Source organism: Lonchura striata, chromosome 6, assembly GCF_046129695.1.
Source record: "Lonchura striata isolate bLonStr1 chromosome 6, bLonStr1.mat, whole genome shotgun sequence".
NCBI lineage: Eukaryota > Metazoa > Chordata > Aves > Passeriformes > Estrildidae > Lonchura > Lonchura striata.
In genome coordinates, this window is record NC_134608.1 from 41,910,327 (window position 1) to 41,923,709 (window position 13,383).

The window sequence follows — 13,383 nt, forward strand, 5'->3', positions numbered from 1 at the left end:
GATGTTTAAAATAGAGGTCCATGTTTTCCTGTGGGGAAGAGTGCTACTTCTGTCCCCTCTCCTGGCATGACTGCACAGCTCGTGAGTAGGGAGATTTCTTTCTTTTTCTTCCCCTTCTGTCCTCCCTCACCTCTGCCCTCTTCAGCCTTGGCCTTCATATGTTAAGGCTCCAGCTGAAGGTATTAGGCCAAAACTGATGCAGAATGAGAGGGCGAAACAACTAATTAGATGAGCCATTGAATAGGAATTGTTTTTTGTTGGTTTTGGGGTTTTTTTTTGCAGGCAAGGTGCAGGATTACCTTTGCTATTCATTTTACTTTTCTCTAGCAGCAATATTCCAGAGAAGAGGAGAACGGTCATAGAGGAAAGAAGTGTTGGTAGATCCAGATTTTAGCTCTTCTAATTTCTGGCAGCATTTCTCACTTCACAGGCTGCCTGTATGGAACAATGCAAAATAGAGCTGTAACTTCCCTGGATAAATACATAAACCATTATTAGCTGCTTCCTTTTTTCCCCCCACTTTCTTCTCTCATTTACATCACTCCTATTACTTCATGTAAATGCCCTGAATCTTCTGGCATAATGGAAATGAGACCTTCTGCCTCTAAAATGTGTCCCATGTGCTCATTTGGAGGGTCATGCCTCTTCAACATTGGCGATTTGAAAAGGATTAATCAATTCTGCTCCAAAGGAAATCTCTGGGAGTTTTTGTTTGGCCACGCGAACAAATCAGACCCTTTGTGCAGTTGTGTTCAAGAAAAGAAGGAAGCAGGCACAGCAAAAATTGTTCCTTCCAGCTCCAATTACTCTCATCCTTCTCAATATAAGCTGAATTGTTTTAGTGTGAAATGCCTTAGCCTCCTTTTTACTCTGGGCCTGTTTCCTGGTGGGACAGTAAATGGGTAATAAGTTTGTCAGTATCTGAAAACAAGTGCAAAACTCTCTCCTCCTGTTCATTCCTTCATGTATCATGATAAGTCTGTGCCCTGTTGTGGGCTACACTTACATCAGCAGTTGCAGCAATAGAAAAGCTAAATTTATGATAAGCTGCTGCTCAGTAATTACTGAAGGAAAAAGAAGCTGGCTAAGGAAAAGGCATCTCCAAGCTTTTCCCTGGATTGCTGTCAAGTGAACACAGAAAATTTGATGGAGCAACTCCAGTTTTGGCCAATAGAAAGCTGTCATAGGTGCCCCATTCATTTTGTACAATAACTAGCAGGAGTATTTTCTTGACATGATAAAGAAGCACTGGGAAGATTTAGTCACCAGTTTGGGCTGAAATAGGCAAACCTTGTCAACATTAAAAAGCTGGGGATGTGTGTCTGCTTCCAAAGAAGCAACAGTTTCACACTTCAGTGAATCATTCACTTAATACAGTAGCCAAAAGACACATGGAACAACCCAGAGTTTAACTCCTTCAATATCAAAATGGGAATGATTATAGAATTTTTCAGCATTTGTTCTGAGGTTTACCCAGAGCCCAAAGGGCTGATCGTAAAATAAATAGCCAAAACATTCATCCAAACATACAGCCAAGTGAGAAGCAACATATCTCCTCAACCAGAGGCCAGAGCTGGCTGTCTCTGTGACTTCTCTCACAGGTGTCTGAGCTGGTCCTGAAGGCTATCTCCTCTTCAAACTATGGATATTTTTGGTAGTGACCTCAGGCAGCTGGGATTTTAGCACTGTACAGGGAACAATTATGTGTATATTTATGCACTAAATGCTTGTACAGGAGGGAAAATAAAGCTGAATTGGAAGGTTCTGCTCTGTTTGGTCCAATTGTTTTTCAGAAGGTCAAAGATCACATAGCCCAAACTTCAGGCAAAGTAAATTTTTAATGCAAGGGGGTGGCTGCTCTGTGTCTTTTCTCATGTCAGGAATGATTTGTACTGATCTAGAATTGAAGCAGGTTCAGTTTGCTGGAGCAGCAAATTGTGTCACAGTATCTCCCAGCCTGATACCACTGACAAGTGAAAAATGAGCTTTCAAATTAGGTGAGACCCAAGAAAAAATGCTGTAGATGTGAGCCAATACAAGCAATTATGTGGAAATGGAGAAAAACAAAGGGATTCCAGAGGTGTTGCTATGGCTTCCTATATGTAGGCTTTAAAATGATTTGCCTGTGACCTAAAAAGCTGTCTCCCATTTGACGTGAATATTCTTGCTGTTGCAATATGAGGCAGGAAGATTTTGGATGGAGCTCAGGACAGGATTTTAGCACATTTTGAGAGAGCTTGTTGCTGGTGAAAAATCCCAAGTCAGGCTATCCAAGTTGCAATATATTCAGTGAAGGAGTGCACTGTGCACTAAGCAGCAGCATGAGAGAGAGCCTCCATCTCCATCCTTGCCAGGGTGGCTTTGTGTTGGCTTGGAGATATGCTTTTGTTTCTGATGGCTAGTGAGGGAACAAGGGGAGAAGGAAGGGTGATGTGCCATTTTCAGTCTGGGATGAAAATTACTCTGAAGATATTCAGCTGGAACTCACTGAGTATTTTCTAGAGTAGTGAAGCTGACTGGATTTCGGGTTAGTATTCTCAGGGGCCTTTCATCCCTTTGCCAGCTGCTCTGTGAAAGTCATAAACAAAAACAAGCCTCCTTCAGCCCCCACAGGATAGCCCGGATGAGACAGATTTAGGAATAGCAGCAGCCATTCTGATCTGGAAGGCAGCCTTGCAGTGTGCTTGACTTTAGTAGCTTAGAGAAGGAGTAGCCCGTGGAAAGGATCCTGTCTCGACTTCCTGTCATGGCAGGAGGCATTGGGGATTGGCTTATGACACTTTAGAGTGGTTCATTTAATGACTTCATTCAAAAAAAAAAAAAAAAAAAAAGAATACTTGTTATTTAACTGTACTATCACGGTCATTTTTTTCTCCTAAGGGGTAGAAATGGGGACACAAGATGGGAGATGATTATGCCAGTGGTATGTTTTAGTTGCATATTCACAAGCTGCAATACATGGAAGGGAATTAATGCGTAGTTCCTGGTAGGGGGCCTGGATATTTTGCTATCTGTTAGTGAAAAAGGCAAAAATCAGAAGCTTGTGCATGCACACAATAAAAGAGAATCAGGATTTACATTTGGTATCCAAGGAAGCGAGAACAGAATCCTGCAGGGCTTTCTGTTCATTGTTTAAATGTTGCCATAGTGATATCTCAGGGCACAAGTTACGTGTTTTCCTCTTCTAGAGTTGATCTTTGCTTCTCTCTCAATCTCCCTCTGTCTCTCTCTATATTCTAAACTACCAGGAATATCTCCGCAGCAGAACTTTGCACAGCAATAGGAAAAGGAGTTTGTAGGCTGCATTATCTGATGGCATATCTGCCTGCATGTCCTTCACTAATATGTTGGAAACCAAGTTAGAAGGAAATTGTTGGATAGAAGTGGAGTGTGAGACTTGTGGTTAGGACATGGAGCATATTACAATATTTTCTGTAGTGGTGATATGTTAATTGGATAGCTGCAGGCAAGCAAAGTGTAGCAGTCGCTGACAATTAGAAACAACAATGAACTTTCCAGGACTGGATCTATTCCTTGGGCATATTAAAATGCATTTCAGGGATATACCATAGCTTGTGTAAATTTAAATACTACCACCACTGTAATAAGTCTTGAAATTCTGTTTTCACTGTGCCAAGACAAGATTTACCTTTGCTGCTTGTGAAAGTGAGAGAGGCAGCATCAGACCACTGAATAAAATCTACCATAGTTTTGCTGCCAAGCTTGTACTTGTTATGTCAGGACTGTGGGGGAGCAATATAACCAGGAACCAGCAGAATTAAAAAGGAAACCAACCACCCTCAAAACAAAGCAAAAGATTCCATCAACAATTATTTCACTTGCAACTGGATAAAGCTTACTCAGTAGTTTTACAGCAAGATAAGTTAAATAAATGACGTTTTCTCTGCAAACCAGAAGCAATTCAGAGTATTCATTAATGCTCTTTGTGTTTGAGGGATCAGTTAGTTAACAGCTATGGGATTATGGGATTCATATCATCCTGTGCATTTAAATAATCCTCAGAAATATGGATGTGATTTCCTTTCATATTTGCATGGACATTATAGTATGACCTGACTTCTAGAAGGCACAGGAGTTGGTGCTTTTATTTCACCATACATAAAAGAGTCATTGCCCAAAGGATCTGACCTGATGCTACAGTGATAGTAAATTACAGAAAGTATTGGTGTGCTTCAGATCTGCAGCACATTTTGATTTTGCTTACAAGCCTCTCTTCGCTTTCATGGCAATAATCTCTTCCCTCCCGTGCCGTGTTTCATGGGAAATAAAGTCAAGCACACAAAGAGCCTGGTTACCAGTGTGGGGGGTGCAGCAAGAGCCATAACAGTACAGGTTTCCTCACATTCCTTATCATCACACTTTAGACATGATCTTAAGCTTAAGACTTTAAGCAAGCACTAATTCTGTTCATGTACTTGGAACTTACCCCAGAATCTTTGTAATGGCGAAAAGGTGGCCACCTGTGACTGGGATGGGGGCTACTCACCTCACTTCTCATGAGCTGTGCCTGCTCATCAGATTACTGAAGATCATCAGATTCCATTGTCTTAATTGGAAGTTATTATGGTAGGGAGTAGAGGAGGAAAGTTTCATCATACTGGATCCTCATCAGCTATAGACCAATATTAACTTTCTTGTTAATCTCTAAAAACCTCTGTTAGTGGACTATTCATGTAAGAGAAGAGAATGACAGTCTCTCCATGAACTGGTATAAGGGAGATTTCTGTCTTGCAGGTATTAATTAAAATAATTGGGGTTTTTTTATTCACTAATGCCCACTTTTCAGTCATCATTTAACATTGTAGAGTGTATGAGCTAGTTGGCTCTGTAGAAACACTTCCATGCAAGCAATTTATTTCCTTTTACATTTCTTTTTCTTCTGTTGTTGTGAGAACAACATAAACACAGTTTTGCTCCAACTGATCTCAATCAGGTATTTAGTAATTACTTCAGCAGGATGGATCTTGCTCTGTAGGATTTTGTTTACTTTTTTCTTTATTTCCAGAGCTAAGTAATAGAATAGGTATTTATATTTACAGATATAAAAAGATGATCCAAATACCATGTTGAGTTAATATGCTACAGGCTTCAAAATTTCCAAAGGCTCTATGTCCTTTGCCATCCCTGCTGACATTCCAGGTGTTAGTACATCTTTTTCATCAGTGTGTAATGGAATAATTGATGAATTAATCACACTGCAACAGCAAAACCTGATCTTATATTAACAAAAGTAGCCAATTTTAAAATTAGATATTTTAGGTCTGAATTCTCAATCCTTAGGATGGTGTAATCTCTGTGTATGATTATGTATGTCAATAACTGAATATTGTGACATATTAGAATCAGTTTTACAAAAATACTATAGTTTTCATTTTAAAAGAGGCTACAAGAGGCTTTACAGGGACAGTAGGAAGTGGGTTTAGGAATCATACTTTTCCCTCCCTCAATACACGACAGTTTCAAATGAAATGTGCACAAATATATTCAATTCCATGAGCTTCTTTGCCAATGGGCATGCACGCTGTGTTAAGGGTTCTTTACTTAGCTGTTTGATTTTACAAGGATTTGCTTTGCCTCTACTCAGTTTGTGATCCCTTATTGGACAGGCAGCTTCTTCTACAAGTGGTTATATATTATTTTTCCAGAGGAAAGCTTTTATATTTGTTACATCCATTACAGAACTGAGGTTCATTTTTCTAAAGGTTGTTGATGACACAGCTACCAGAGGGGAAGGGTGGTGACCCCATTAGCCTTTCAGGTTGCTCATATGCAGTGCACAGTCTACTACTTCAATAAGAGTTTTATTGCATTTAACGCCCGTGTGAATTTTGACTGTATATGGTGCAGGGAATTAAAACCATAATGGATTTCTCCTTTGAACCAGAAAGAGGTCAAAAAACCTCACCTTCAGTGAATGTTCATGTTGATATCCCTCTTTCTGTAATGTGCATTTTCCTGAGTGGTCTGGCCCTGAAGATTGAGTTACATACATTAAGTGAAGGCCTGGAGGTATCTGTTAAAGACTACTGAATCAAACCGTAGTGGAGGATGGCTCAGTCCTTAGGTAACTTTTCATAACATGTGGAAAAAATAATTGCATTTTTTAATGGAAAATTTCAGGTTTGAGGATGTGTATGAAAATGTCATGTAGCAGTAGTAGAATGTCATTAACAGTTGCAAAGAAGTATCGATAATAAATTTCTATCACAAAAGGTATTGCATCTGATTTAAAATATCATCCAGATAAGATTTTTTTTTTTTTTTTTTAGGCAAAGAAAGATGAAGTTGATGATTGCCTATGGGCAAATGAAAGATAAAAAGCAGTCAATGATGCTGCTAAAAATACCTATCTTCTAAACCTGAGGAAAATTATGAGAAAAATTGATTGGAAAGGACATATAAATAGAAGGCTGTGAATATAGACTAGTCAGTTTCTAAGAATAGATTGTTTTGCCATGGAAAAACCCAATTCATAAAATAGTTTATATTTGTCTTTGAGTCTGTCTTTGATACAAGAGAAAAGGAAGTGAAAATTTAACAATTACATCAAAAAATTTTATCAAAACAAACTAGTACATAGTAGAGAAAAAAGAGGAAATCATATAACAACCTCTGTTAAAAAATAAGGTATAAAAGGAATACAACAGATGTAATAGAGAGAGCACTGTTGTGATTTTGTGGTAGTATTAGAATCACCAGAAATAAGGGAGTATTGCTGTTCTTTTTGTTGTTTTTATTGGCCACATCCTGTGAAGAGCTATTGGCAGTGGTGATGCATAACTGTCAGAATAATTCAATTAATATTTCTATTCTGTATCTGGAAAAAATATTATTAATTTTTTTTTATTGTGAAAAGAGAAAGCAAGTGAAAGGATTTTTGGGAATATTTATTAGGGGACAAATATTCTTAAATCATCAGTAGTGTTTTACTTTTTCAAAGAGTTGTCTGGAGTATGTATCTAGAAAATATTCTAATGATACCTGTGAAACTTAGATGGACGTGGTAACCATTGACCATTTCCTCTGACATAAATTTTAGGCAAAGTAACTTAAAATAAAATACAGGCTCAATTGGTAGAAACTTAAGGCAGGAAAAAGTTTAATGTCAATGGTATGGTATTAGGGGAATTATTTTCTATCAAGCTGCCTGGCTGTAGATAGAAGTTACCATGGAAATAAAGTACACTCAAACTTTATAAAACACAGGATATTCAAGTAGCTTAGAAGCACTTGTAAGATGTTTAAGAGTAAGTATTGTGAGGAAATATTATACAGATATTGTAACTACTTTTACAATAATTATACCAATGTTCTAGGAAAATCATTGACAGAAAATTACACTTAATATATGTGTAGAGCCTGTAGTTAGCAAAATGACCTTCATAAGAGCATCTGTTAGGATGGGTATGTGAGGGTAAACTGAGTGAATAAGATTAACTGAGCTAACTGAGAGGACATTTCCCAAAACTGAATGCTAAAGAGGAGAATTGAAAAAAAAAAAAAAAAAGACAAGAAAATCAAAAATAATACTAAAAACCCCACATAACAAAGCTTGAATAAAAGTCTGGAAGAAGCATGACGCTTTTAAAGCATAAATGGCTGGACAGGTCAGAGAAACAGAGCAAAACCACTTCTGTGATGCTGCCACACATTGACCCCTTTCATGGTGGCCTCCAGAGTGGTCTGACCAAGCTGTGCTGTGCACTGGGAGGAGCCAACATCCACCTGGTGGAGTGGCTGCACAGAATGAAGGGCACCTTGTAGGAGCATGCATGGCCTGGGAGTGCTTTCTTCCCAGCCTGTCCATTGGCAGAAAGCATGGGAGCAGCCTGAGCTGGGAACCCACGGCTCGAGGGGCAGAGGGAGCAAGCAGGGAGCCCGCAGTGCCAGGAGCGTGGCTGTGCTCATCACTGGCACAGCCTGCGAGGATATCTGAGTGATGTTGCTTTAGAGGATTAATTATATAAAGGTTTTTAAAAGTTTTTATGTATTTATTGGAGTTTTTAAAGTGTCAAGTATGGTGGGGTTTTTGTTGTATTGTTAACCCTGAGCTGGCAGTGAGTGCCAGTTAATTAAATGTCATTGGCCATAGTGATGTGATTTCAATCACATGAATAGAGAAGATTTTCCTTCAGACCAAGTGAGGCAGCATGATAAATAAGACAGGCATACTGAGTAATAATGGATCCTAAATGTTACATATAGAAAGGACAAATTCTGAATGAGGGACACTCCTCTGTAAAACCAACTCTGAAGAGAATTTGATATTGCAACAGGCAAGAATTTCCACATGAGCTCCCACTGTGCTAGTGTTAAAAAATATTATGACATTCCAAAGTAAAAGAATAGTGATTTTACCAATGTCAGTGGGAAAACAGGAATGCTGTTTGCATTTGAATTTGTCCACATTTTAAATATTTTGTTGAAAAGAATAGAGCCACAAAAATATTCAGTGCTGAATAAAAAGGAAAAAATTTGTACTTTAACATCAGTCTATTCATTAAGAAGCTCAAGAACAGATGTGATTAGTTTAAGAGGAAAAAAATCAATGTTTAAATGTTTTGTAATATACCAAATAAATTCTAAGAAGAAACAATAGATGGAAGCTGAGGTCTCATAAATTCATCATAGAAATTAAGGGTATAATTTTAATGTTGAAAATAAATTATCATTTTTTAAATTCACAGAGAAGTATTTTCTCTATCTCTTGGGATCTTTGTGGAAGACTGTTGTAGTGAAGTGTGCCTTATGGTGTTTTGTATATTTTGATAATTCAGAAAGGCAGAGTAGATGGTTCTGAGGTCCCTGTACCTGAAGGTAGAAGGAATGTAGCCTGGACATCTATAACCAGGATTCCAATCCTGTCATCAACAGATATGTGTAGCTGTGAGCAAAATACCCCAAATAATTTCACTCTGCAGTCCATCATTCCCTCTCTGCTAAGATTGCTATCAGAACACCAAAGAAGTTTTTGGGTCATCTGCTGCTTTATGATAGTACTGTGACTCAGTGCCTCAGACTTCTGCTTGGTTGGAAAACTGTCCTTTGAAATCTGTGAATTTGTCAAATCTGAAATGTTCTGTAAGGGTCTTTATGGATATTTTCTGTCAATAGCTCATCCCTCTCCTCAGTTGCAGCAGAATTCCATAGCTCTTTCTCTCACACTTTCTTCCAAAGAGTACTGTGCTGTCAGAGGTTTCTGGAAGACTAGAATATCAGTGAATGATCATGGCACTGGAGAGAAGTGTGTGAGGAGACTGGGAGAAAGTGAATCCTGATTCTGAGCATTTCCATAGCTCTTTTTAATGAAAAGTTAAAAACTTCTAGGATACAACACTGTTCTTGTCAGCTTTTCCATGCAGATGGAGCTACTGACCAAAATGAAGCATCACTGAAACTAAAAGAGATTCTATATTGAAGCAAAAATGTACTAGAGGAGCTGTCAGTTTAATTTCACTGGTATGAGCTGAACTACTTTCACTGCTAAAGCTATATATTTCTCTAAGTGTATGTATGTGTGTTTAAATGGAGAGATTGCTCTTGAAAGTTTTGGATTGTATTTGGCCTTCTGACACATTAAAGTGGTGATTCTTGCATCTGCGGTTGCATTGTAGAAAAGTAGCAGGGAAATAGTAATTTTTATGTATATTTAGCAAAGCACATTCTTCCATTTTTTTGTTGTTGTTTTTGTAGGAGTCAGATATAAATCTCTACACATTAGTCATCTAGATCTCTTATGATTTATACACCAACTGCATGGCAGTTAGGTAAAAAACGAACTGCTTTCAGAAAGGTTGAAGAATAAGTTTTTTCCAAAACAAGTAATGAAACCACCAAAAGCAAGAAAACATATCAGATCTTGTTTCACGTCTTTCTCCCTCTGTCATTTCAAATTACACGCTTTGAAAGGAAAATGCAATTAGGTTATACATGTAAACAGAGTGGAATGGTCAGTGTTGTGTCCTGTAGTGGGCAGCACTAGAGATTTAACTCTGACCTTTCTGTGGCCTCTTACTTGTTGTTTGAAACAAAACACACAGACTTTGAGCTCCTTTTTACTTCTTTGTAACTTATGAGAAATTGCATTCTTTAATTGCTGGACAGGTCCTTACACAATGTATGCAGCCAACACTCCCTATTTATAAGAGTTCAGATATCAAAACAAATTTAATGTAATTTAAGAAGTGGGAGTGGGATTTAAGGAGAGATTTTTTGAACATAAGATTTAAGTTGCATGAAAGATACTTTAATAAAAGGCATTTTGTAAGCACAGTTTTTATTGTAATCTATATCACCATACATAAAACAGTGTTTCATTGCAGAGTAAGAAATGAAAACCAGAAAATACATGCATCCTTTATCTTAAGTATTCAGTTTATTAAATAATTCTGGATACATGAGTCAATTTTTTTTTCTTGCCTTTACATTGCTAAGAAGGGTTTTTCCTGATCTACCAGCAATTTCATACCCCTATTTTATATTCAGACTCTTAGTGACATTTTTCCTATTAACTTACTTTACTCTGGGCATATACTAAATTACACAAAAAAAAAAAAAAAAAAAAAAAAAAAAAGAAAATTTCTTTCCTTGAAATTAAGCATGATTATAAGCCTACAAAAATTCTTACTTTTAAGAGTACATAATTGCAAATATAGGCTTATTTAAATATTGTTTTAATATTCTAGCTCTAAACAAGTAGATAAGGAGTGTTCAAGCAAAACCTTATCAGGCTTTCTACATATTTTACACCAAAATTCTTGTTAATTTTCAGTTCATATACTATAATGGTTGAAAAGCACAAATTTTCTTTTTCCCGGACTGTGAAATTTTATATACTCTAACTATTGTCAAACTTCAGAAGCATTAGGGATATAAAGTTATTTTTGTCATGATTCATAACGTTGGTTGCTTCCATCTGAAATGATGTGCCAGCTTGTTATGCATGATGTAGTAGATGATGATTTCTTACTGATGGAGGACAGGTTTCTGTAGCACCCCATTAATACAGAGATGTCCCTTTTTACCTCAAACCCAGGACATCATCTCCTTTCAATCTCCTCTCTATCTCTGCAGACATTCATCCTCTCCCTTCTCTGCAAACAAGCAGATGGAGAGTATGTGGACTTTGAAATGTGACTCAGAGGTCAAGAGATTTAGAGTCTCAGGAGGAAAGTGAAATTCACAGCTAAGGACAATTTACTGTGACCAACCTACCCCCAGGAAACTCCCAGCACAGCCAAAGGGCTTGGTGATGTCTCGATTTCTCACATTGTCAGTTGCCATGAGTTCGCACAGGAAGGCATGTCTGCTACTGAATCCGAAATACTCTGATGAGTAAAAACTGTTTATTTGAGAAGGGGCTTTCAAGATCAGAAATTTGCCTGAATGTAATGTTTCCAGTATACTGTGCTTATACATAAATCACTGCTTATAAATTGCAAATTCAGTACAATAACATTTTATCAGACTTAGGGAAAGGGAATAAATGTAGTGGTAAGTTCCTTCTTTTTTTTCACTTTTAATTTTATTTTGTTTTTATTTCTGACTGTCTGTGGAGGTAACAATACAATTAAAACACTGAAGTGGATATCACCTACCTGCTTGTCTCTGTTGGCACATTAAGTATCTTTTATGAATTGAATTTAATGTAGAATCTCTGTCTTTTGGTGCTGTGGTACTTTGAGTAGCTTTGGTGAATTGCTTAATTGTTTATTGAGTTATTAATTATTCTGCATTTTATTTCCCCCACACACCCCAACCCCTAATTTAATTATTTTTAAAATGTTTTTTGAAATTTTACATTAATTCAGAGATCCTTATCAAAGTTTTGTGCATTGCATAAATTCCATGTTGTCAGAATGATCGGATAGAAGTTACACAGAGGAACCTCAATAGTTAATTAACCAAATACAGGAGAAATGGTCCACAAGCTCAGAATTCAGTTCTCGCATTGGAGGCAGAAGATAGTTATGGTAAATTTTGCAACAGGCTACTCCCACAGGGTCATATTTTATTAAACTGAGAAAATTGGATGAGTCAGAGCCATGACTGTCTAGGAATTTAAAGCAAATAAGTGACACTTTTATCTCCCAAACATAGTGTATTTTTCTTTATTGTTGTGGTGGGTGTTAGGTTAAGAGATGTCTGCATAAGCTTCTGTTGATGAAGAGAACAAGATGGTACTTTTTTTTGCATTTTGCTTTGGTTTGCATTCCACAAAGGAGATCTGCTTTATGCATGACTTTTCTACACATTAAACTCCTCTCCTTTACTGTTCATCAAAAAAATCCTGACAGTGTTCCTCTATTTTTTAAATCCATCTGATTTTCCTGTTTTATAATAGCAGAGTTGTTCTGCTGTTATGGGAACAGTGTATGTGCAACAGTGGACTCACAGTAGAAAGCAAAAGGACTGCTTCAAATTTTAGCATGGCAAATTTCCCTCCACCCTCTGAGTTCATAAATGAAAATAATTGAGCTACAATGCCAAGAAATTAGTATCCTAACACAACTCCACAATGCTGTGAAAACACAGCATTGCATAACTGTGATTCCACTGAATGGCATCATTATGACTAAAATTATCTAACGTTGTGTTGCCTTTTTGTTCAAATCTGGCAAGAATAAGACTATCTCACCATGGTACACAATACGTTTTCTAAATATGGGTGAAAAACTAGAACATTCTTCAGAACAAGTATTGCCTAAATCCAATAGAAGCGAATGGAAAATTCTGCCCTTATTTGGTGATACTTTCTTGCATTGAAATGGGATCAGCACATCAGTCATCTTTAGAAGGAAGTAAATGCCTGTTACCAGATGGAAAATAAATTAAACTGAGGATTTATCATTCTTCAGGCAGTACGTGCAACAGCAGAAATATTTTTAAAATACTAATCTGCAATATTTTACAAGTGCTGAAATTTTTTAAAAATCCCATTTTTTAAAATGTAAATTAATTTTAAGTATCACTGCATTTTGGCTCAAGCTACCAGTAGACTTATCCAAACAGTGTACATAGGTATCCTTAGTTAGTTTCATTCTTGAATAAATGTGAATGAGATTTGAGTAAATGAGAGATAGTTGTTATGCACCATGACTAAAAAGCAAGAAGTGATGGTCTGGGGCGAATTCTCTTCAAACAACAAGCATACACAACATTAATGCCTTGGGACAAAGAATTCTCAATTTAAATTTTACGGACTTTGTTTTTCTAGTTTCTTTATCACCACTATTCCAGAAGGCATGGGAATTAGCTACCACCATTATCTGTGGCAGCAGAGGGTATAAACTGAAGCCCTCAAACTCCAGTGATTTAAGCAAGACAACAAAACCTATATCTGAACACTTTACATACATAGTT

The 13,383-nt window shown here is 37.1% G+C and overlaps 1 protein-coding gene across 16 annotated transcripts in view; it reads left to right on the forward strand.

The window, feature by feature from the left end:
* LRRC4C (leucine rich repeat containing 4C) overlaps nucleotides 1-13,383 on the forward strand; it is a 473,541-nt gene that overhangs the window by 386,008 nt on the left and 74,150 nt on the right. The gene's annotated exons all lie outside the window — the stretch shown is intronic.